The sequence below is a fragment of the Eupeodes corollae genome, chromosome 2 (assembly GCF_945859685.1).
Source record: "Eupeodes corollae chromosome 2, idEupCoro1.1, whole genome shotgun sequence".
Lineage (NCBI taxonomy): Eukaryota > Metazoa > Arthropoda > Insecta > Diptera > Syrphidae > Eupeodes > Eupeodes corollae.
Genome location: NC_079148.1, coordinates 35,144,223 through 35,171,258, shown reverse-complemented (window position 1 = coordinate 35,171,258; position 27,036 = coordinate 35,144,223).

The following is a 27,036-nucleotide window of genomic DNA, read 5'->3' as shown; positions in this document are numbered from 1 at the left end:
TTCGGTCTTCTGGAATAACCATTTCAAAGGAATATTATGTTGGTTTTAAAGCATGATTTAGGTGGTTTTCAGTAAATGAAAAAGAAAAATGGTCTTCTGTTGGTAAGGATCTAAAGGCACGTGTCGGACTTTGAACTTATTGAGATATATTAAACAATGTTTCTTATTTTGAATGTATTACACATTTTTTTACATAACAAAAGTAATTAAATAATGAATTGGGTTCCTATAAATAATTTGCAAATTGGTATTTTTTTAATATCACAGATTGTCTTTTAACAAAATTCTATAATCCAAAACTGATGCTAAAACGAGAGAGGGGGGAGAGGTGTTTCCACTAAGGCACCTCTCCTTATCCAGGCGGCAGCGGACGAATTCTCGAGATGGAATCAACCGTGACGTCTACAGTTCCAGTAAGGTTGAACTACTTAGTGAACACCTTATAGTGCTTCTTCGACATATTCGGAGCCCAGGCCTGTAAGGAGTGGTTTATCCGGCTCCCCTTCCTTGGAGTTATACTAAGGATCTGACCCTCCAGGTTGGGGGTTGTGCCCTCGGGGTGACTTCCTGGCCACGTAAAAAATACTTTTAGTTGTGAAGCACCAACAAGCCTCGGATACGGACGGATTCACTGTTGACAACAAACGCAAACGAATTAAGGACAACGAACTTCGGATCTGTACGTGGAATGTTAGGTCCCTTAATAGACCACGTGCAGCCGAACAATTAGCGGAAGCCCTTTACTGCTGCAAGGCAGATATGACCGCCATCCAAGAAGTGCGATGGGATGGACCGGGCAGATGCAAACTAAAAGACTGCGATGTATACTACGTCGACTGCTACTAAGAACAAAGACAGCGTCTATTTGTGTGTAGATTTGTTATTGGAACTAGACAAAGTCAAAAAGTCTTGAGTTTCAATAATGTGAGCGAGCGCATCACGACAATCCGCATCAAGACTAAATTCGCCAACATAAGCCTAATATGCGCGCATGCCCCAACAGAGGAGAAAGATGAAGACACCAAAGACATATTCTTCGAGCTCTTGGACAAGACATATAAGCAGTGAGCAGTGAGAATTACAATTGTCTTAGGAGATTTTAATGCCAAGCTAGGAAGCCTGCATGACACCACCTTCGACAACGGATTCAGGGATCGATTTCGCTGCGTGGCGAGACGTTCTGGTAGCTAGTACGCAGTTCACACATCTCAATATCTACAAGGGGACATAGAATTCTCCTGATCAATCAACCGTCTACCAGATTGACCACATTCCGATCGACGCACGACACTTCTCCAGTATACAGGATATCCGAACATTCCGAGGGGCCAAAATTAACTCGGACCACTACCTCGTTGCAGCCAAGGCACGGCTACGGATATCCCGATCCCAGCCAAAACAAGGAAGTACTGTGAGAAGATTCGACGTTAGACGGCTACAATCGCAAGAGACTGCCATGCCCTTTTCCGATCGAGTCTCTAATAAATTTTTAAGGAGTCCTATGTTGCCTGCATTAAGCATTGAAACCCAGTGGCAACATTGCCTTGCAGCCATCAAAGATGCCGCCTCTGAAGTGCAAGGTTTCACACGGCCACCACAGCGAAACACCTGGTTTGACGACGAATGCCGGCAAGCGCACGCAGCGAAACAAGAGGCATACAAAACGGCGCTGCACAAAAGGACTAGAGCTGCTTGCGAGGTCTACGAGTAGAAGAGGAGAGAGGAATACCGGCTTCTTATATGAAAAAAAAGAGAGCACGAGAAGCGCGCGATCGAAGAGATAGAGGGATGTCACAACAGGAATGAGGTTCGTAAATTTTACCAAAAGGTACAAAAAATTTCCCAAGGGTACCAGCCACGAACCGAAGCCTGTAAAGACGATCAAGGGAACATCGTAGTAGAACCACAGTCGATGCTGAGAATATGGAAAGATCACTTCTCCAAATTATATAACGGCGATGACGAACCGAATTCCGCTGTAAGGGAGATAGAACCACTCAACCTCGGCGACGCAGATCAACAATTCCGCCTACCCGACCTTGACGAAGTGAAGATAGCTATATCAAAACTTAAGTCAAACAACGCTGCTGGAGCTGACGGCATCGCTGCCGAACTATTCAAAGCAGCAGGCGATGTCTTGGTAGGGAGCATGCACCAACTCATGTGCAAAATATGGTCGCAAGAAAGCATACCCGATGAGTGGAATCTCACCATAGTGTGCCCGATACATAAGAAAGGAGACCCTCTAAACTGCGCCAACTACAGAGGCATCAGTCTCCTTAACATTGCGTATTATGTGAACGTCTGAAGCCATTCGTCAACAACCTGATTGGTCCTTATCAGTGTGGCTTCAGACCAGGAAAGTCCACTTTCAACCAAATATTCACACTACGGCAGATCTTGGAAAAAACCCATGAACTTCAAATCGATACCCACCACCTCTTTATCGATTTTAAAGCCGCATATGACACCATCTATAGGGAAGAGCTCTACCGAGCAATGTCTAGTTTTGGCATCCCTCCGTTTGAGCAGAATGTCGATGAAGAATGCACGTTGTTCTCTCAAGTTCGGAAAAGATCTTACCGATGCATTTGATGTCAAAAAACGTTTTAGACAAGGCGATGCACTGTCATGCGACTTCTTCAACATTGTTCTGGAAATAACTATGCAAAACCCAGCCGTCAACATTAGAGGCACAATCTTAAAAAGGTCCATCCAATTACTCGGATACGCAGATGATATTGACATAACTGGAAGATCAAACCGTGATGTCAGTGGAGCGTTTTTGAGCATTGCGACGGAAGCGAAGAAGATGGGTTTAGTGGTCAATGAGAGCAAGACCAAGCATATGCTGTCATCAAAAAAGGACACTGAACAACGACGTCTTGGACAAAACGTCACCATGGACAGCTTTAACTTTGAGGTAGTTAAGGACTTTGTCTACCTAGGCACCGCTATTAACACAGACAATGAAACCAGCGCTGAAATCAAGCGAAGAATAACTCTTGCTTCTTTGGATTTAGAAGGCAATTGAGAAGTAAAGTCCTCTCTCGAGCATCGAAAATCACCATCTATAAGACACTCATCATCCCGGTTCTCATTTATGGCGCTGAAAGAAAGATGAGAATGTCTTAGGATGCTTCGAGAGAAAAATTCTTCGGGTGATTTTTGGTCCCGTTTGCATAGATGGAGAATGGAGGAGAAGATATAACGACGAACTGTACGGGGTGTACAGCGACACTGACCTAGTTAGCAGAATTAAAGTCCAACGGCTTAGATGGCTAGGTCATGTAGAGCGGATGGACATCAACGCTCCAGTCCAGAAGGTCTTCGAATCCAATCCCGAGAGACGGCGCAGTAGAGGAAGATCGCGACTCAGACAGCTAGCTAGGGACTGAGCTGGCTGGAGATGCATGTTGGTTGAGGCCCAGGTTCGCCCTGGACTGTTGCGCCACCTTATGTTAGTAAGTAAGTAAGGATCTTACGTTCAAAATTCGATTAAAAATTTTAAACATTTAATAATAAGCTCTTGAAAACTTCATAAAAAAAATGTTTTCCAACTAAAATAAAATAAAATAGAAATAAATAATGAATTAAGAAAAATAGCATGAACGATTTTCGAAAAAAAAATTAAAAAACAAATAGTTTTTGATTAATTGAGCGGTATTTAAAATTTTGACGACAAACTTATTTTACTATTGATTTTGTAAACTTCAGAATGTAAATTTTATTTGCAAAAAAAGACTTGGGATACATGAGCAAGGTCATGTGATCCAGTTTTTCATTTTATTTTTCTTAACTGCCCCACGCTTTATTCCTTGGGAAACGTTTGTTTATGATAAGTAAAAAAACTTAACTCTCGACCAATCTTTGATTGCTTCCTTTTCATTATACTCCTCTCCTCTTATCAGCTCATCTAATAGATCCTTCATTTAAATTTCCATAGAATTATACTAAACGAATTGTTCAAAAATCTTCATTTAATAATTTCCTCCTTCTCTTTGCATTAACAAAACAACATAATTCTATTATTTAAAATATTAAGGTTGCTGATTTTCATTAACAACAAAACTTTCATTTAGATTTCATGTAATTTTCCATTACCGAGTAATATTCTTGGAAATAAGACTCAATATTTATTCTAAAAATATACGTACATAGCAGTATTTCAAATAAAAATTCCCTCACATAAAGATTCGTAAATTACCATCTAGAATCTTTTTATATACCATTCAAATAAATTCGTGACCTGTGTTTATAATTCCATTATCGTTCCCCGAAAAATTCATTCAAAATACACACAGAACTTTGTCACAAACCTAAAAGACTTTTGTATTTATCTATCTCCTTGTTCCGTTAACAAATTCCAAAAAAAAGAAAATCTTAAATTCAAGCCAATATTCTTAGATTGGTATCGTTAAAAAATTACAAACCATTTTTCAGTCTAATCAAGATTGGATATACTCGTAGGTAGGTATATGCAAAACGAATCACGTTGTCGATGAAGATGAAGATAGAGATTGAGATGATGGTAAAGCTTTATAGGAATATAGGGGATAGGCCCACTGCCCCCTCCTCGTTTTTACTCATCTTCAATCTATTATGTATTGAATTTTCAATCTTCAAAATACAAAGATGATGACAATGGGACAAAATGAATAGCCTCAAGGTTGCATTTTGTCGTCTCCTTCGATTTCTTGCAATGTAAAAAATACGACGAAAAAAGAAAAACTTGAAAGAAATGAAATAAAATGATACAAAATAGGTATTCAATTCTAAGATTCCACCAGCATCAGAATCAAGGATAAAAGATCAATATCATTTGTGGAAACATCCTGAAATAATAACAACAACGATATTCTTTGGATGTGGATTCAAAAAAAAAAATGTCAATTTCCGCCGTTTCTGATTTTCGAAGTCATTTGTTTATTTCTCGAAATATGTATGTACGTACATATTTTCAAAGTTGTATTGATTTTACATTTTAGCATAGAAGAAAAATAAGTTTATGAAAAAGAAATTACCTTAGGTTGTGACATTTTATGCGGACAAGCCGTGTATCGCATGTAGCAGCAGTTTTTATGGCCTACAAATTATGATGGCCATTAAATTTTCTCTTAATATTATTTTTTGATGTGTTTTCAAGTTTGTTTTTTAAATTTAAAATTAAAAAAATATTACCTATTAAATTGATATCTACAATTTTGTTGGTGTGTGCTTAAGGTTCCTTTGGCAAAGGACAACTTTCCTTAAGCCCCTCTTAAAAAGGTAAAAGTAATATCCCTTGTTATCATTTATAATATTAAATTGAAGTATATTTGCAATTACTCAAGCCCAACCCATTTGTAATAATTCTCTTGAAGGCGATAACTCACACGTACTACGAACTCTTACCTACCTATACAACAGTTTGCATTTATTGATAATTACGAGTATTTCCATACCTACGTATAGCAGAGCAAGGATGTAGAAGAACCAAAGAGAGCGTATATAATAAATTGCACTTGCAATTAAAATTTAATTGCTGCTACTTTACACTATAAATTTATGCATTTGCAACATGGCGTGCCATCAATAATTCTCACCTTAACATCAGCACAATTTAACTACTTGTCGAATGGGAAAAAATAATATCTATACAGGATATTTATGCGTACTGTAAATATACGTTACAGTAAATATCGATTACTTTGAATTAAAAAAATTAAATACACAAAGATGTCGTTGAATTGATTTAAATAGTAATAATTTGGGTTCAGAAGTTAATAAATATGATTTCTTTTGACACCTGATGACGTTGATATTTTAAGGGTTTGTGCTTCATAATTTGTTTTCATATATTTTACAACCCTTTGAATGTGTACTCAATGGTTAGTAAAAATGTACTTTCATGGTACTTGGAGTTCTTAAATACAAAATATACTTAAGAATTTAAATACTTGTGCTTAAATTCCGCATAAGTATTCTAGGGAAACATATTATAATATCTAATTTGTTGATTTTTTTTTGTCAGACATGTCAATTAAAACCCTTAAAATTTAATTATTTAGCCAAGAGTTGAGCTTTATTACAAAACTAAGAGTTTACCATTATTTTTTAAAAGAATTTCGGGCAACAATTTTTTTTTATTAAATGGGGCTGTGCATTTGGCATATCTGCGTAGACCAGAAGCTTCACATAATCACAAAAAAATCGTCCAGCGGCATTTAATTCCACGATATTGGATCTTATCTTCCTAAAACCTAATTTCAAATTTTTCACTTACTCGACCCAGTATTTTAGGCTGTAAGGGCGAGGAATAACAGACAAGGGCTAAAGAATTTTTGGACCAAATTGTCTCATTTTTAACTTACCATTGGAAATAATTCCATTCCTGACAACAGTACTCGCACACAGGAATGGTTGAGAGTTGTAAGTCACTAGGCCCTGGTTCACAACGGACTGTTGCGCCACCCCATTTTTTTTTTTTTTGATTGGAAATAATTGTAATCGGTCTGATTTGTCGAATTGAAAATTACAACATTTCCCAACGTTTTAAAATCGCTAGAATTTAATGAGAGAGTCTTATAGAGATGTCTTTGTGTGGGTGTGTACGTAGGTTTCTACGTCGCCGTACGTTTGTCTCTATCTCAAGAACCAGTAGAAATATTGACTTCAAATAAATATTGATATATAAATAATAAATCAGAAAGGTGAAGAAAGCACTCTCAAAAAATTGAGTATATGATTTTTTACTACAGCAATTTAAATAAAATGCACGACTGGGTAGAAAGAACTTGTTCGTGTGTCCAAACATTGTTTTTAAAAATATTTCCTGTATTACATATTTTTTTAATAAAAGAAGACAAATTAAGAAACAAAATTAGAGAACATTGAAAAAATGTATCGGTTCGTTTTTGAGAAAATTCGAATATAATGTTACTTTTAGTAATAAACAAATATGAAAAAACGCCTCAGACGAATTTGCTTAAAATCTTTAATTCCAAATTTAAAGTCCATCGAACCAATGGTTTGGGCTGTAAGGGCATGGACACAAACAGACAGACTGGTGGACGCGGGGAACCCACCATTTTACATCTCTACAATCGTAACGTTATTTTCTCGACTCGAATTAATTTCATTCTGTGCTGAATTTTCTTAGTAAAATCCTCTCTGTGGTTGTATATCAGAAATATAAACTTTCAAGAAATGCTATACTAAAATTGGCAAAAATTGGTGTCCGAATAAAAATCTCGTTAAAAAAAAAAAAAGATTTTGAAATCGAACTATTTCATGATATTCTAAATTCTTTTTAGTTATTTTTTTTGATAAAATTCGACTGACAATTTTTATAATCAAACGCGACCTAAAAACAAACAAAAAATTGGTAAAAAATGGTGTTCGACTCAAGTATTAGGAGAACAAAGAAAACTATTCACTTTAAATTATGTATTACACACGAAATTTTGTCATGAATGTTGGTTTAAGTTTTAAACAAGAAAAATCGACAGACGGGACCTTTTATTGGTGTGATAATTGGATTTAAATGACTTGAAAAAAAAATTACTAATGAATCGCACGAACTTCTTCAAAGAGTTCATTTAATGATATTACATTCAAAATAAGTTTGTCTTAACAATTTAAATATCATTTTTGTTCTTTAAAAACCTTAATTTTTCACAATTTTAGTTAGTGCTTCTTTTTTTTGAAATTAATTTTGTATTTATTTTTAACTTCCCATAGGAAGTTAAAATAGAGAACCCTGTGTCTTTCAATCGAAAGTATATCCTTGACTTTTAAAATCTAATATTTTATTATTTAAACTAAATTCAATTTTAATTTGATTAATTTATAATCTAAAACTTTAACATTGCAAACAGTGCAAATACCACTCGAACGTATAATACGAATTTGCTCGTATGCCAACCTACAACGAACTGCAACTTATTTTTACCTCATGGTTGTGGGTATATTGCTGTGAACAAAAACTTGTTAGTCCCTGATATGAGTAAAATTCTAATTGAGATAAGACTTCCCTATCATTGAAGTTAGCCTAACAAGTTCGTTTGCAAACTATCAAACTTGTCAACCTCTAAAACCTACCAACTTGTAGGGCGTATTTAAGACACGCACTAATATCATTAAGGTTGAAATAATATCTTCGCTGTAAAACAATTAAAGTTCTTTTGCTTAAGTTTTTGTTTTTAGAAAATGAAATTTTGATTTTTTCCAAAAATTGAATTATGTTGCGACATTTTAAACTCTTCAAAAATATTTCTAAAAGCAAACAATTTGCAAACTTCTTCAAAACTCAGCTGTCCACTTTATTGTTTAAGTTTTTGCAAAAAGAACAAACAAAATATCATACAAAAACCTCAAGTCATTCAGGAGCAATTACAATTTCATCTGAATCTACACAACAATAAGGTAATTATTTTTTCTTTTGTCGATTCGATTTTTATTGTTTGTGGGGATAAGTTTTTATTTAAGTTATTTACTGTGTCAACTAAAAATGGGTAAAATAAAATTTTGAGTTTAAGTGCCTTCAAAGGCTTTGCAATAATTGTGTGGTCCTTGCTTTAAAAATTATTTATTCATTGAAAACCGTTTTTTTCGGAACTTTGAATCACGCGAAATATTTTCATTTTAATCGTTTAATGACGATAAGTTTATAAGGGCTTAGTGTTAGGAGACCATGGATACTGGCTTATTATTATAAGGTATATTTGTACTAGGAATTTTTAACACAAGAGCTACTGATATTTCAACCTCAAGGTTTGCAGCATTTCAGCTTCAATTTAAAAGTTCATACATTTTTTGTAAACTGTTTAAAAACAGAAGATAGTAAGAAACTTTGGGTTTATGAAAACATTCCATGTACTCATCGAACCAAATTCACTTGTCCTCTCTAAGTAGGAATTTAGAGCCGAATGCCAGCTTACATTCATTGCTAAACATTCTTAATTCCCGATGTCATCCCCAATAGATTGGTCGAATCTCTTAAAGGACACCAACAGCTTCAACATATACAACAACAATACCATGCAAAATATATTACGCTAGCTAAACAAAGCTATTTCCTTAATAGCTTCCTGTGATTGTGTATGCAAGTGGCTTTAATGGTACCCTCGCAACATCCGTTGACGCATTTTCATGAATTCCGCAAAACTATATATGTAGTTTATGCTTATGCATAACTGTATACAACATATATGTACATGCATACTTACATTAAACAGTTATTGTACTGTATGCGGGTTATGCAGTTGGGAATGTTATTTGAACTGCAGCAGACAATGACATTTAGTTATGCTCTAACATGCGTGGCTGATGCTGGCTGGTTGACAATTTTGAAACTAAAAGAGGGCTGGGCGGCGATCCGAAGAACAACTATTTGAATATTTTACATATAATTTCGGAATGTCCCAAACCGCATTTGGGGTAAATGCTTAACATAGAAAACGCGAAACCAAACGATGTCAGAGGAAATATTGATTCCATGGGAGATACCACTTAACACCGGACATGATGCAGGATACATTGCACTCTGGGGAGGGGGAGTATTTTACATATTGCAATGGTTCCTACGTTTGTGCTTGAATTATTCAAAAAGAACTTTATTGTTGAAAAATATCGATTATTTTCGTTTTTACGTAAGAAATGAAATGCGATGAATTAGTGAAGTTTTTGATAAATAGAAAGACAAAATTCACCTTTTCGGAGATATATTTCAGAAGACTTTAAATGGATTTATATTTTTTGGTCTGAACTTTTCAAAAATCAACATTGTTTTAAATTAAAAACAAGCTCCGAGTGGAAAAGGTTTAGGGACCAAAGTCCCAAAATTTACCCTAATTGGTTTTATATTTACACGCATATAATGAGGATGGTAGTGATGGGAAGTACTGGTATGATCCGTGTCCTGTTTCACTAAACTAATTATGATTCACCAAACGCAAATTTGCAATGTGGAAAGTCTTTTCTAATAATCTTAAAAGTTTTGTTATTTTGTGTACAACAATAGATACTTTAAGTTGGGAATAGAGGCCATTGTCAAAATATCGGAATAAGCAAGGCATGGAGTGGAGTGTCTAATTGTATCACTATCTGGTATGCACACAATTTTTAAAACAATCTATTTTTATTGCAAAGTTGAATTTTAAATTGGTGAAACACCATTACTTTTTACTTTTTAAATAAAGTCTGAACAATTAAAAAAATTTTTTTTTTTTCAATTTGCAAGTTTTGTGAAACACTTTCAATTATAGTTTTGTTGGAAAGTTCCGAACTAAAAAGTGTTTGACGAACTAGGCCGCTGATCATATTTGAATATTTCTGGAGATACGACCATTTTGAAGTAAACCACTGTTGTATATGCTTTATGACATGCTTGATGGTAGATGGTTTTTTGTCAAAATTGGCAATGCAACATTTACCAAAATCTTTAACTCGCTGATCTTTTTCAACATTTACACCAGCGATCTGATAGCAATTCAGGCAATAGCGTATGCCGAAGACCTAATTCCACACAGAACGGCCCCAAAAATTGAGTTGAAAATCAACTTTCAGAAATGTGAAACTTTTCTGTGCAGGACTGTATGGAGCCTCAGAGGATACGAGAAAGAGCTGGGAATAATTAACTCAAAACTGGGCAACTCTTCTAGCAGACGATTCGTTAGTAGAGGGACACCGCAAGGTGGTGTTCTATCCCCTCTCCTCTTTAACATAGTGGTGAATGGAATCCTAACTAGTCTGGATGCGGAGGGTTTTAGAGTGATAGCCTATGCGGAGGACGTTGCTATAGCAGTTTCAGGAAAGCATCTTAACATCCTAAAATAACTCTTACAAAATGCCTTGGACAGACTAATACTTTGTTAACCCACACAAAACCGATTTGGTCTTATTTTCGAGGAGATACAAAATTCGATTTGTCAACCCTCCCTATATTAAAGGAATCCAATTAAAATTCTCAGACGAGCCTAAATACCTGGGTCTTCTCTTAGACAAAAAACTAAATTGGAAACGCAACGTACAGGAAAGAGTCAAAAAAGCTACTGTAGCTCTATTTTCTTGCAAAAAAGCTATTGGTAATAAATGGGGTTTACAGCACAGAATTTTTTTTAGACAGATGGGTCAAAAACAAAAAAAGGAGTTGGTGGAGGTGTGTACTCTAAACGACTGAAATTAAGTCTCAAATTCCGCCTTCCCAATCATTGTAGCGTGTTCCAGGCGGAACTTTTGGCGATTAAGGAAGTCTTGTCTTGGCTCAAAGAAAACGTGATATCAACATCTGATATCCGTATTTTCTCCGACAGCCAGGCTACTATCAAATCTCTAGACTCTGTCTCTACAAACTCTATAACAGTCCATAACTGTCGATCATCTCTAATGGAGATGGCGCAACAGTTTAATATTCACCTTTGCTGGGTGCCGGGCCATAGGGACATTCCAGGTAACTGTAAAGTAGATGAACTCGCCAGGAACGGTACAGTACAGCCCATCCTACCACGTTTGGCAAATACTGGCATACCAATCGCTACTTGTAAACTGTTGCTAATGCAAGACGCTGTGAGGAGGGCAGGCACCTGGTGGAACAACATCTCCACGTGTCAAGCCACAAAAATGATCTGGCCAACACTGGATTTAAAACGTTCAAGGTGCTTGCTCTCTCTAAGCAGATCGCATATAAGCTCGATAATAGGTGTCATAACCGGACACTGTCTAATAGGAAAACACGCCACTAGGCGTATTCTTAAATGACTTTTGCAGAAGCTGTATGGACGAGGAAGAGGAAGAAACGGTTCTTCATCTTCTCTGCACATGCCCTGCTCTAGCTCGAAAACGCAAGAATTACCTAGGAGAATTCTTCTTTAAGGATCTAAACGATCTAAATCATATCGGTATAATCAGCCTCTCACGTTTCGTAAGGGACTCAAGCTGGTTCCATTGAGCTAAGGAGGAAGCCTCAAGATTCACGTGGTATCACAATGGGCCATTAAACTGGCCTAAGTGAGTCCGTTTCCATCTTGGACAGCCACTATAACCTAACCTAACCTAACCTGGACCAAATCGACAGCCACTGGCGAATAAAAGTGTAGCGAAGTACCTTGTCATCTGGTTGGATCAGTGCTTGTGTTTCGACAGACACATGAGTTTAGAGTGCTGCTCTGGCCAGAGCTAGGAAACTTTTTTCCCTGACAAAACGACTGGTTTTTAGTAGCCGTATTGACAGCGGGGTGAAGGTGATTTCCTACATGGCCCTTATCCGGCCGATGATGCGTATGGGTGCCCGGTATGGTTTAACGTTGCCCCATCACTAATGGAAAAGTTTCGAGTGTTTGAGAGTCAATGTCTTCGACATTACCTTGGACAACACAGAACACCAGAGTCGGTTACAAACATTAATATTCTAACCAGGTTTTATATAACAGAGCCAATATAAATAAAATAGATAATTTCTTGCTGAGGCTAGATGGGGGCCGCATTGCGATAGGAATGTTTTCGACTAACAGCTTAATTTTTGGGGCTTACCAAAAAAAAACGTTTTTAAGTAGTTTTAAATAGTATTATAGGTTTTGGTTGGTTTAAAGTAGCTTAAGTATTATAATTGGTTTTGGTTTTATTTTTTTAAACGATGATAAAGATATCAAGGTTTTTTTATTAACTTCCAATAGGAAGTTATTGTAATGGGTCCAATTTGTCAAATTGAAAATTTTGAAATTTCTCGACGTTTCAAGGTCAATAGAGTCGAAATAAAAGATTTTTAAAAAGATGTCTGTGCGTTCGTACGTTCACTACGTTTTTTTCGTCGTCCATAGCTCAAAAACCAAAAGAGCTATTTCAAATAAATTTTGTTATACAGATAATACGGCAGAAAGATGCAGAAAGGGCTCTCAAGAAAATTGCGATGGTGGTTTTTTTACCATAGCAGTTTGAAAAAAAGGTGAACATTTTGGTTAACCCTAAATATCTTACGAACCAAAAACGCTAGAGATTTGAATTAAATTTTATGTAATATATTGTAACGTATTTTTGTTAATAAAAAAAAACTGAAAAAAAAATTGTCACCTCCAAAATTTATCGACTAAAATAAGATTTCATCTCCAAATCAATTTTGTGCAACGAAGAATAATGTTTTTGACATCTGATACAATTTTGAGAAAAATGGAACTGACAGTTTTTTTTTTATAAAAAATAAAAATCTAAAAAAGACATGACTCAAAGTTGGTAAAAATTGAATATCGATTCAAATATCTTTTCAAAAACTTTAAATTTAGGCTTCAAGCTTATTTTATCTTATAAGAAATATTGTTTTCAACATTCTAAAAAAATATTGAGGAAAATCAAATTGACAGTTTTTGTACAAAAAATAAAAACCTAAAAAAAAAAAACAATACTGAAATTTGGTAAAAATTTACTTTCGACTCAAATAGCTTTTCAAAAATTAAAAATATTGGCTTCAAACTCATTTTATTTTACAGAAAATATTGTTTCCGATATTTAGTAATTTTTATATAAAAACCCAACAGTTCATTTTTTCATAAAAAAGTTATACAAAATTATTGTTGTTAAGTGTTAAACATTTTTTAGCAAAAAGGCAGTAGTTATAAGATAATAAAATAATCTAGAGCACCCGCATAAGGCCAGTAAAACATTTTTAAGTTTTCGATATTCACGCTATTTCTTAAGAAGTTTTCTGTAGCCTCAAGATTTTGATAAAATAAAAAAGGTGGAGAAAATGTATTTTCTTTCCATTTCCTTCAGCTGGTAAAATGCAAAGTGAATGAAGCCTGGAATATGTTAAAACTTTCGTTTAATTTAAACTCAAGAGAGTCTTTAAAAGTATCCTTTGCAAGATAGTGTTTTTTTAAGCTGAATGAAAGGCTGTTAGACTTCTACCAGAAAGACCCTCTTAAAAATGGTGTGTTTTGGAAGTTATTTAAAATGTTTGATTACTTATAAAAAAAAACAAAATTAATAATATTTATATTGAAAGTTCAAGAGTTTTGTAATATTAAGTGTATGTAATATTAAGAACAGTGAATCTTTTTCCTCCAATTAATTTTAAGAAACTTTGTTTATTTAAAAAAAAAAAAATCATAAACTTCTAACTTAACAACAGTCAATAGTTTCTTGTATAAATTAAAACATATTGTTAAATTTTATTTATTGATGACTAAATAGAAGAGAGAACAAATTTTTTCATACAATCATTATTTGTATGCATTTAAGCGGGAATACTGTACAAAATTTGTATAGAAATTAAGACAGTAATTAAATTCAATAGTGAAATTATGAATGATCTATTGCAATAAAGTACAAGACTTTTGAAACAGAGCAGATCACAACTAAACACCAAAGAACAAAAAGCTAAAATTTTTTTAAAACGACCGAAAAACACACGAATGTAGAATTTCTTTAATGTAAGAAAAAAAGAAACATTCATAAATAAATTGAATTCAAAACCAAATAATACTCGTACTGATGTACCGTACATATAAAATGGAAGAATATCTGAATTTTACGATTCAATTTTATTATTTTTCGCAGATAACGAAATGTATACTAAATTTTAATGATTCAATTTTAAGGGCCAGTTATACGGATATAGCTCGTCATAACTTCCCATAAGGGAAGAATCAACATTGCCAACAGGCGAGCATTTGAGTTGTTGTAGTTGTTAACAGTTATAAGTACCTACTTCCATATATACATATGTATAGTTAAGATGTACCAGCAGAGTCACAAACGGCATCATATTGCCTGAAACCCCTAAAGAGTATAACCCCATCAAAAGCAGACGAAAGAAATTTTTCTCAAGAATTTTGTCTAATATCTGTGCAGGGGTGGATTTATTCATCTATTAAAAATTAAAATTGAAATATATTTATACATACAATTTAAACTTCATTTTTGTTAAAAGGTAGGAAACTGAAAAACGCTCTGGAAACTAAAGGCGTATTCCACAATAGTTAACCGAGATGTACATTTTCTTGAAATAATATAGGTAACTTTTGGCAGGGCCCCACATCTCAGCATTTTTTTAAAGTACGTTTATTTTTACCACTTTAAATGACGTGGAGATGTTATACTTGCAGATACAACTTTTGTAAAATCGAAAGAGTAAATAATATCGGAAGCTAATCAAATTAAATTCTGTCATTTAAATCAACTTTTTTGCTACTAGCAAAAAAGTATAAATTACAAAAAAAGCTAGTCCGGCCCTGGTCCTGTGATAGACCCGCGCATTACACTCTTTTTTCAATAGAGTCAATGTCCTGGGAATAGTTGATTCTTATCTGCAGAAGAGTTCTTGTTCTTGTCCTTTTTCCTTTTTTTTTAAGTCTTCTCAAATGTTTTTCCATATAATAAATTCAGCACTGACTGTTTCCGTAGTTTCAACATGTTGCATAAAATGGAAGAGGTATAGATTGGGGGGGGGGGGGTCTGGCTAAAATAAGAAATAAAAATGTTTTAAAATGTCAAGAAAATTTCTCCACTATTCAAGAGGAAATTGAATTTCTCTTTTGAAAAATAATAAGTATGTATGTATGTGTATGAAAATTAAATGATTTCAGCTTTTGGTACTTATTGGAATCGGATGTAATACCTACAATGTTTATGATTAGATAGTTAAGCTATAAAGTAAACTGATTTATAGTTTTTCATCTTGTTTTTGGTTGCTATACTTACATTGATTTATAAGAGTGGTTTAACAATACTTAACGTACACATTCTTATTCCCAAAAACGTTTTAGAATCTAGTTGTATGGGATTTAGTGCTCCCATAAGATTCTTCTTTTTTACTCATGATAGGAAGTTATGGTAATCCGTCCGATTTTTTAATTGAACATTTTGAAACTTTCTTTTCTTTGTGAAATTTTGAAGTTTCTTGAATTTAAATCAAATTTTATTAGAGGTATGTCTGGGAATGCGTGCAGCTACATATTATATTCTCCTGTTTGAACGCCCGGGATAGCTTTTTTCGTCAGCCATATCTCACTAACCGACTGAGATATCGACTACAAATACATTTTATTTTATATATAATAACATCAAACATCATCAACATAAACTAAACTAACTAAGGATATTGACATCAAACTTATTTTATCATACGCAACATTTTTTTGTTTACTTTTGATTTCTTAGAAAAATTCAATTAACAGCTTTCAAAAATATCCCACAAAAGCAACTAAAAACAGGTAAACTTCTAAAAAAATATCAATAGACGGTCAAGAGTGGGAAGATGTTAGTGTGGCTCACATTTTTTTTTTAAATTCTTTTTTTGACTCATTGAGTTTATCAGTTCTAGTTAAATCTAGATCCAAATGTGGATCTGGGTTGTACGATTATTTTTGCTTCTTTATGTCCTTAAACTTTGGAAAACGTCTACAACAATTTTAATTCCAGAAACACATTTTGCGTTATACCATTGTTTTCGTTAAGATTATCAGAGTAGTGATAAAATTATTATTTTCGAAATTATTCGTGTTTTCACATTTCTTTCCACGTTTTACGACTGCATATTCTGCACAGGCGACGGGTTTTTTCCAGCAAGGTATTGCACAATGCTCTTTATGATCACCCAGAATTATTTATCTACAATAATCTTTTCATTGAAACACTACTTAAGAAATGAGCTTTCAGCTCGTGATATGAGCCTTATTTTCAAAGTAAGAACTGAAGTCTCAGAACTAAATTATTGGCTTCATAGACCTGACATGAATTAAATCTGTTCGCTTTGCTACTTTTATCGGGACGGATATATTTCTCACTTTTTAGCGTTCTGTCCGATCTTACAAGATATTTATAAAGACCTTATTTTTGCAAAAGTTTCCTATAATTTTTTTGTTACCACTTCAAAATTTCAGAAAGTAGTAAGCTTATAGCAAGCTTCAAACTACGATCAGAGGCTCATCATAAGTGCATGTGTTTTTTGTTGGTAAAAAATAATACAATTATAACCTAAAAATTCTCATTCCACTAAGGCTTCATTCTTGCCATTGTTAGTTCTATGGAAGTCAATATGTATAAAATCAAATGTACGCAGGTGATGAGTTCCGCCTCGGTAGTTCAAATGTACACTAAGTCATTATTAACACGCTTTGATGGAGAGATTGCATTTAAAGAAGTAGAATACGATGTTCATAGGGAGGCAGATCATAAGGATCTTCCCAAGGAAGACCCTTTAGGGCAAAGCGAATGAAGTTATGTTGAATTGATTCAATACGTAGTCTATGGATTTCGTAATAAGCAGTCCATTCCTGCGAAGCATATTCAAGATGAGAACGAACATGGCAATTATACAAAGAAAGGGTAACATAGGGATCGTTGAACTCCTTTGCCCAGCGTTTTATAAAACCAAGCATAGAACTTGCCTTATTAACAATAAAATTAATGTGATGTGTAAGCTCTAAGTTGGAACAGAAATGTACACCTTAATCTTTAAATGTAGAGACACGGCAGAGTTTTTACTGTGATATACATAAGTCAAATACGTTACTGATTAGTTTTTTAGTGAAAGTTAACGTCTGGCATTTTACAGGGTTGAGTGAAAGGCTATTTTTCCCACACACCAGAATGTGAAACTATCAATGTCGGCTTGTTAAAGAATACGATCATGGGTGGACTTTATTATTTTGAAAATCTTCATATCGTGAGCAAAAATGAGAAGTTCACTTGAGCGTAGACATGACGATACATCGTTAATAGTCAGGATGAACAGAAAAGGGCCAAGATGGCTTCCCTGGGAAACACCAGATTGAGCAACAAAGGGTTCTGAAAGACAATTTCAAAATTTTATTTCATCGGATCTGTTTTCAGGGTATGATTTAATCCAAGTTAAGAAAAATTTTGGAAAACCAAGAGGTGACAAATTTTGTTTTCAGTTTTTTTTTTTGATTTATAAAAAAACCGTTTAATGGATTTTTTTCAAAAAATATACTTCTTTGATATCACGTTACAATATATTATATTAAATTTAATCCAAGTCTCTAGCGTTTTTGGTTCGTAAGATATTTAGGATTAGCCAACATTTTCACCTATTTTTTCAAACTGCTATGGTAACAAAACCACCCACGCAATTTTCTTGTAAGCCCTTTCTGCATCTTTTTGCCTTATTATCTGTGTAACAACATTTATTTGCAATCGATATCTCTTCTGGTTCTTGAGCTATGGACGACGAGAAAACGTAGTGAATGTACGGACGTACGAATGTACGTACACACGCACGCACAGACATCTTTTTAAAAATCTTTTATTTCGACTCTAGGGACCTTGAAACGTCGAGAAATGTCAAAATTTTCAATTTGACAAATCGGACCCATTACAATAACTTCCTATGGGAAGTTAATAATTCCGTTGCTAAATTGGTCAAAAGGTTTAGAAAATTCAGTGTATATTATACTGTCAACTTCATAACCTTGTTCTAAAGCGTTTGAACATATATTTGAGAACGTGAGGAGATTAGTAACGGTTGATCTTTTTTTTCACAAAACCATGTTGCTGTTCGCAAATGCCTGTTTTTAGAGAAAGTTTGAATAAGAACGTAAGGGGTTCAACTAAAGCATTACTACACTTTTTTAAGTACAACGGGGGGAATACCATCGGGACCAGCTGAGCAGTCATCATTTAACTCAGATAAAAGATCAAGGACCGTACTCTGTAGCACAAGTATGTGACTTCAGCTAGTTTGTGGAAATATACTTAATCAACTTCTTCAGGGCTATTAACAAAGGACTTAAGGAAATTTTTTGCGAAAGCGTTACAGATATCAACAGTTTTATCTAATAAAAGGTTCTTGTAGGAATCTGGAAAGCCATCTGATTTTTTCTTTGAGTTTTAGGATTCTCTTTCAAAGAGGTGCCCATATCAGTAACATAACAAGCATATACAAAATTAGAAAGAGACTTAAATTGGTTAAGGAGTTCAACATAAAAAGAGAAGTTGATTGGAGACAGAGTTTTGAGATACGTTTTCCATGCCTTATTTCTTTTGTTACGCAGTAATCGCAATTCTTTCGTGGATCAAGGATGACTGAAGTTTGTATTTCTTTATTTCTTTATGGGTACATTTTTTTCAAAACAATAATTAAGGATCTTGTAAAAAGTTTAAACTCCTTCGTCAATGTTAGAAAAAGCTTGTGTATCAGCAATGCCAGCAATGATTAAATCTTCAGGCAACTGCTGGAAATTGGCTCCTCTGAAATCAAACTAATATAAGCAATCAGAGGAATTCAAAAAAAAAAATGTCCAAAGGGGGTGATATTTATCAATATTAGTAATTACTGATCTAGATTCTAGAACAAGGGTACTAATAGCGTCAGAGGAAAAGACTAAATCGAGAATTCGATGGTAAGAGTTTTTAATACAGCTTTGTTTACTGTAAGTCAGTAAGAAGGACTTTATCGAGAAGAGATAGTTCCATTTGTGAAGAAGAAGCAGAGGCTTCAAGGCAGGACTCATCTTCGGATGGAATCCAGTCAATGTGTGGTAAATTAAAATCACCTAGAAGTATGATATTGTAGTTAGAGCTGGACAAATTTATAAGATAGTCTAATGCCAAGGAGAGATCGTTATAAACAGACTTCAAACTTTTTGGAGGAATGTAGACGTTTAAGACGTAAGATAAAAAGTCTAGGTGAGGAAAGGAAATTTAAAAATTTCAATCCGATTCAATGAAATTTTCGGAAATGTTCATTATGAAATTTTTCATGTTTTTTTATATTCTCTCTTGTCACATAAATTATTGGATAATAATGAAATTGGAGTCATTGTCTCCCAAAGAATTCTTGTGGTACAATATTGAAGTTCGAAGATACAAGTGACAAATTTGTTTAAATTGTAACAATCAAAAGTATTTTGTTTGATATTCTATGTGATTTCTTATTTAACGTTTATTTTATTGAAGTTGCATCGTTCAAAGAAATAAAGTTAAACTATACAAAAACTTTGCAAACGAGTTGTATGTTGTGTGATGTGACTTAGCGGTGTTGACTGTATTTTTGATTTGCTTAAAAGGATGAAACCTGAAAGAAGTAATAAAAAGATTTTTTTTTAAGAACTGATTTCACAAAAAACCGATATAATTAACAACAATATGCACATCCTTTATTGTTCAGTCATATTTTTTCGGAATAGACTCTTTGAATAAAATCCCTTCGTCCAGATCGTTATTAAAAACTCCAATTTAAATTACCAATTGTCAAAAGTAAACATTCATGGTTAATTCATTATTACAATTAAAACCCTAACAGATCACAATACAAATTTCTTCTTTTACTAGATAAACACAACCTGCATCCATATACCACAAACATCCCATTTCATAACCCATAACCATCAGGATTTTCGTTCATTGTTTTATATTTAAATATAACCCGCTTTGCCCAAAATCGATGGCTATGTAGGTTTGATGCCAAGCTGTGCTGTACCCTACCTTCTCATTAGATAGGTACACATCATACATTATTATGGCCAATGGATTTATGTCAGGCTGTCAAAGAGAATGTGGCCAAAACCAAAATTCATTCTGTCGTGGTGGTGGTGCTGCTGCCGCTGCTATTCACTTCACTCACAATACCTTCTCTCGCTACTGTCTGTAGTCGATACTCGTGTAACACCATAAAACCATGTTCAGCTGAACAAATTAGCCTTTAGCGGACAGAATGATGGTTGCGTTAGCTATCATGACTATGCTGATGGAGCTGTAGCTATAGCTTTATTTTATGCTCTGCATGCCTCTGTTCTTTGTTGGTAAATTAAGAGACGCAAAGTGAAGCTACATATGATTATTACATGGACACGGACATCATTTCAGGACTCCTGCTGCGGTTCGTGTATAGCATGGCAGGCATAAAAGCGAATTAGTTTTCATTTTCCAAGCTGCATAATATGGCGTTACCTGTAGATATGTATATGGCGTCTAATGGAAGTGGCAGCGCATTTATGTTGTGCAACGTATTCAGTGGTAATTCAATCTATAACTTCCATTAGAGTCAGTGCTGGATGGGTCATGCCTTAAGTCTACAAGTTTGCAAACAAAATTGTCTATAACATAAGGCCCCACAATATAAATGCAAAGTTTCATTTTGCTGTAATTTGTGTTCCTTACTAAAACGATAATTTAACAAATGTCAACATAATTTCACAGATGTTAACATAATTTGACAGGTGTCAATATAATTTGATGGATACAAAAAAGGTGGTTTCGAGTTATTGAACAATATTTTTAAAAATAATTTTGAACCACCGCAGTCATTGTTGTCAATTAAGAATTAGTTGTCTTTTAAGAGAATATATTTTCATTCCTTTTCTTAAGGCTTTTTAAAATCCTTAATCCAACCCTGATAACTATAGAAGTGAAGTAAACATACAAACATATTTGACCCTTTGAAGTTTATAGACACTGAATGTCAATGTGGTCTGTACCTATATAATGTACCTTCTGTCTAATTTAATGTGAAATCTTATATCCGTCAATGGTTTATTACAAAATTAATTTAACGCGAAACTAGACCCAGAAGTTCAAAGCCAATAACCTTTTATTGTTAACTTTTGTGTAATTTAATATGTTATATTGCGGTCAGGGTGTCTCTCTCACAATTAAAGCCACACAGACGAAAAACAAGGATTATAAAACGAGCTTTCATAATAAAAAGCAATAGTAAATCGTCCTTCAAAAATCAAACGTTAATGGTTAGATTTTTCAATACTGTTTTGATAAAAAGGTAAATGATTATCTGAAATACAATTTTTTGAAAGAGGTTTCAAACTTAAGCTGCCTTATTTTTGCCAGAGACTTAAAATCATTTTAAAAGTATGTTTTTATCTCCTGTTTTTAAAGGAATAAAATTGAGAATCTCAAGTTCTAATCTTGCCTTAAACTTAATTTAATTGTTAAATTTGTTTAAAAAAATTGGATTAAAAAGATACCAAGAACCGTTCAAACCTAATTGTTTAAAATAAACATGTTTTAGAAGAGAATGTTTACATTCTTTTAACTATCGAATACTCCCTAAAGAAAAAGGAATATACTATGGTGGCCTTCCTGAATATTGAGGGCGCTTTCAACAACGTTGACACATCCGCTATCACTTCTGCTATGACGACCTTAAACGTCGAATACTCAATCTGTGAGTTGATTAATCCAATGCAAAAAAGCAGGATCATCAACTCTAGCTTGGGAGATTTTTGTACAAAAAGGTCTGCCAGTAGAGGCACTCCGCTCTGGTGTTCTGGTGGTGTTCTGTCCCCTCTCCTGTGTAACATAGTGGTTAACGAACTACTAATATCCCTTGAGAGGGAAGGCTACAGAGTGGTTGCGTATGCCGATCCTAATACACTGAGAGACCTCCTCCAAAATGCACTCAATGTACTCACTAGATGGGCTGATCACTGCGGACTTAGTATTAATCCTCAAAAAACAGACCTCGTCCTTTTTACACGGAAATACAAGATCCCAGTAATGGTACCTCCATCAATAAAAGGTATACCCCTAACTTTTACCAATGAAGCCAAATACCTTGGTCTGATATTGGACAAAAAATTATGTTGGAAATCTAATAATTATACAGGAAAGAGTTAAAAAAGCTACAGCAGCTCTTTTCCTTTGCAAGAAAGCTATAAGAAGCAAATAGGGTTTTCAACCTCGCATAACTTACTGGCTATGCACATCGGTCCTCCGACCAATACTTATGTCCGGGGTTGCAGTATGGTGGACTGCACTGGAGAAAGTTACATACTACGACAAACTCAGCAGAGTCCAACGCACTGCATGTCTCTGCATAAGCGGGGCATTGAGAACCACACCCTCAGCAGCGTTAGACACTCCCCTCCATCTGACTCGACGCCTCATCTCAATGGACCAACAACAATGTGGGGCACTCCATCATTTTGATCCTCTTTGGTTCTTTACCAAAGTACATAGACTACACTATTCCTGAACCCCTATTTGGAAAATAATTTCCAGGTATCCATTCCATCCAGAGATGAATGGGAAGACAAAAACTCCTGGATAATAAAAATATTCATTTTTATACAGATGGATCCAAGACAAATGAGGGACTTGGTAGTGGTGTGTACTCAGAAAAGCTTAATCTAAGCATCTCATTCCGCCTCCCTAATCATTGTAGCGTCTTCCAAGCGGAAATTTTAGCGATCAAAGAGGTTCTCTCCTGGCTAAGAGAAAGCGTGATATCAACTTCTGATAACCGCATCTTCCTGACAGTCAGGCTGCTATCAAATCCCTTGACGGTGTCTCAACTAAATCTTTAACGGCCATCGATTGTCGATCGTCTCTTATGGAGATGGCGCAGCAATTTAACATTCACCTCTGTTGGGTGCCGTTCCACAGAGACATCACAGGCAATTGTAGAGCCGATGAACTCGCTAAAAATGGAACCGTCATACCTATTTCACCTGAAAGGGAGAAGATAGGTATACCGATAGCTACATGTAAACTTATGCTTAAAGAAAAAGATTTTGCGATAGCAAATTCTAGGCGGCACAACTTACCAACATGCGCAGCCACAAAACTCATATGGCCTTCACTGGACCTAAAGCGCTCTAAAGACTTGTTATCTTAAAGCAGACTTCATATTAGCTCCCTAATAGATGTCCTTACGGGACACTGTCTTATAGGCAGACACGCAATACGACTTGGTGTATCCTCAAATGAGTTCTGTAGGAGCTGTATGGACGAAGAATAAGAGGATACAATCTCTCATCTCCTCTGCACTTGAACTGCTCTTTCACTCAGACGCAAACTTCATCTTTTGATAATTCCAGTGAACTAGCTAAAAAGGATATCAAATATTTTCTTCGTTTTATAAAAAGCTCAAAATGGTTCGACTAGTAAGAAGTAATGTCTAGTTTTGGCATCCCTGTCAAACTTATCCGTTTGTGCAGAATGACGGTGGAGAATGCACGCTGCTCTATCAATGTCGGAAAAGATATTACCGATTCATTTGATGTCAAAAAAGGTTTTAGACAAGGCGATACACTGTCATGCGACTTCTTCAACATCGTTCTGGAAAGAATTGTGCAAAACTCAACCGTCAACACTAGAGGCACAATCTTCCAAAGGTCCATCCAATTACTCGGATACGCAGATAATATTGACATAATTGGAAGATCAAAGCGTGATGTCAGGGGAGCGTTTTTGAGCATTGCGACGGAAGCGAAGAAGATGGGTTTAGTGGTCAATGAGGGCAAGACCAAGTATATGCTGTCATCAAAAAAGGACACTGAACGACGACATAGTGGACAAAACGTCACCATGGACAGCTATAACTTTGAGGTAGTTAAGGACTTTGTCTACCTAGGCACCGCTATTAATGCAGACAACGACACCAGCGCTGAAATCAAACGAAGAATAACTCTTGCAAATCGCTGCTTCTTTGGACTTAGAAGACAATTGAGAAGTAAAGTCCTCTCTCGAGCATTTAAAATCATCATCTATAAGACACTCATCATCAAGGTTCTCATTTATGGCACTGAGGACTGGACCCTGTCAAAGAAAGATGAGAGCGTCTTAGGATGCTTCGAGAGAAAAATTCTTCGGATGATTTTTGGTCCCGTATGCATATATGCAGAATGGAGGAGAAGATATAACGAAGAACTGTACGGGCTGTACAGCTACACTGACCTAGTTAGCAGAAATAAAGTCCAACGGCTTAGATGGCTAGGTCATGTAGAGCGGATGGACATCAACGCTCCAGCCCGGAAGGTCTTCGAATCCAATCCCGAGGGACGGCGCAGTAGAGGAAGACGGCGACTCAGGTGGCGCACGCAGGTGGGAGAGGACCTCAACCAACTTGGCGTGCGAAACTGGAGACAGCTAGCTATGGACCGAGCTGGCTGGAGACGCTTGTTGGTTGAGGCCCACGTCCGCCCGGACTGTAGCGCCACCTTAAGTAAGTAAGTAAGTAAGTAAGAAGTAATTCTCTAGATTCATGTGGTATCACAATGGGCCTTTCTCTTGGCCTAAGTGTGTGGATTTTAATCCGCAGCCACGTTAACCAAACATAACCTTACCTTTAACATATAATGGCGAGCTATTGAAAATGAATGAAAAAATAGTTCAGAGGTGGTAAATCGCACGAAGTTGGAGGCCAAAACACAGACCATCATTTCTAGATAACGCGTTCACCACAGCCTTCCTTAAATAAATTGACACGTTTGAGCAAAGCAAACAAAATGGTTGAAAGTTGTAGGTTGCTAGACCCTAGCTCTTAATGGACTGTTGCGCCACCTATTTTTTTTCTTAACTTTTGAAGTAACAATTAAATTGAGTTAATTCTATAGTTTTAATTATTTTATAGTATTATTGATAATTGATAAAGTTAACAAAATTCAATTGAAAAACAAAAACTAAACAAATTAAATAAATTGGGTGACGCAACAGTCCGTTTGAGAACAAGGGCCTAGTGACTGACAACTTTCAACCATTCCTGTGTGCGAGTACTGTTGTCAGGGATGGAAGGGACCTACAGTTTTCAGCCGAATCCGATCGACAAATTTGAATTACTCTTGGAGAATTTGTCAATTCCTCGCAAGAGGCCGTACCTGTGAAAAAACTTTAGGTGGCATAGGCTGAGATCGAACCCAAGACCTCTCATGACAGTCCAACGCACTAACCCCCATGCCACAGGTACGGTACTACGAAAATACAAAAACTACAAGTTTGAAATTCCTTAAAGGATAATTTTGAATCATTGACCAATGAATGTCAAGTAAGCAGCGAAGATCTCTGTTGAATTTATTTTGACTGTTATCACATTACAGATTGAGTTTTTCAATTCTATCTTAAGTCGATTTAAGACAAAAAGTATATAGAGTCCAAATTTAACTTTTAGCAATTATAAAAAACAACTCGCAAGATACAATAATCATAAATCTACCGCACATCAAGAATATACAATTTTTTGCATCCAGCTTTGATGTTCAAGACTTTTAGACAAATGCTGAGAATTTAAATGTTTATATTTTTTTAAAACAATCATTAGTTTCAAAAGTAGACATTTTTGATATAGGATTGAAGTGTTAAAATGTTGTTGTCTATTTCAAATCAAATCTTTAACCCAGTTAAAATTGCGGTGTTTATAATCCTTATAATAAGAATTTTACTTTGTTTCAATATAATCTCACTTTTAATTGCCAAGTAGAACATTCAATGATTTTTTGCATCGTTTCTAGTCCAAAAGAAAAAACAAACACAATATAATTTTTGTATCTCCTTTAGAGTATAATCCATCTTATTGGACTCTGCGGAGCAAAAAGCTAAAGCAAAAGCAAAGACTAACCTAAACCTAGCCACAAAAATCCTTTATCTTTTCAGCATTCAGCTAGTCATTTCAAAATAAATTAGTGTTGGTTGACAAATGAGTGCATTCAAAGCTAACAATATCTACCTACTCAACTATAAGCTTACAAAACGACTTCAAAACATAAACAGAGATACTTTTACCCAATGTGTTTGTTTGTTTGTTTTGTTGGATAAACTGTCATCAGTTCAGACAATGACGTCAACAGAACGACAGAAGACCAATGACATGAGTACAGAACATAAGAACTGAACATTCTGGATTTCTTAATACAAACAACAACAACAAAATAATACACAACAATAAGGACCGACAAAGAATCAAGGAGTCATAAATTACGTCCTTGGGCGTGGTGTCATGAATACACATCTATACAAAGAAACGTACCTAACTAATATCCAAAATCCTTTCATGAATCTTACTAAGTTTTTGTTGACTTTTTTCTTTTTTGTGTGGATCTCTCAGCAGGATAATACTTTTTGGCAGGTTGCTTACAAATAGTGTTTCCTATTTTTGTTTTTGAAAAGACCATCAGTGCCCCAAGGCTGTCATGAAGGTTGTTATGATTGGGTATAGGAAGGGGATTGGTTACAACATTGCAATTCGGCCGGCTTGGCGTCTTGATGTCTCATTAATGTAGTGCACTCTCATTTTAGTTTGATTGTTGCCAGAATACTTATTTGGGATTTTCAAGAAATGAATTTTTCGACATATATAGGGTAGGTATTGGT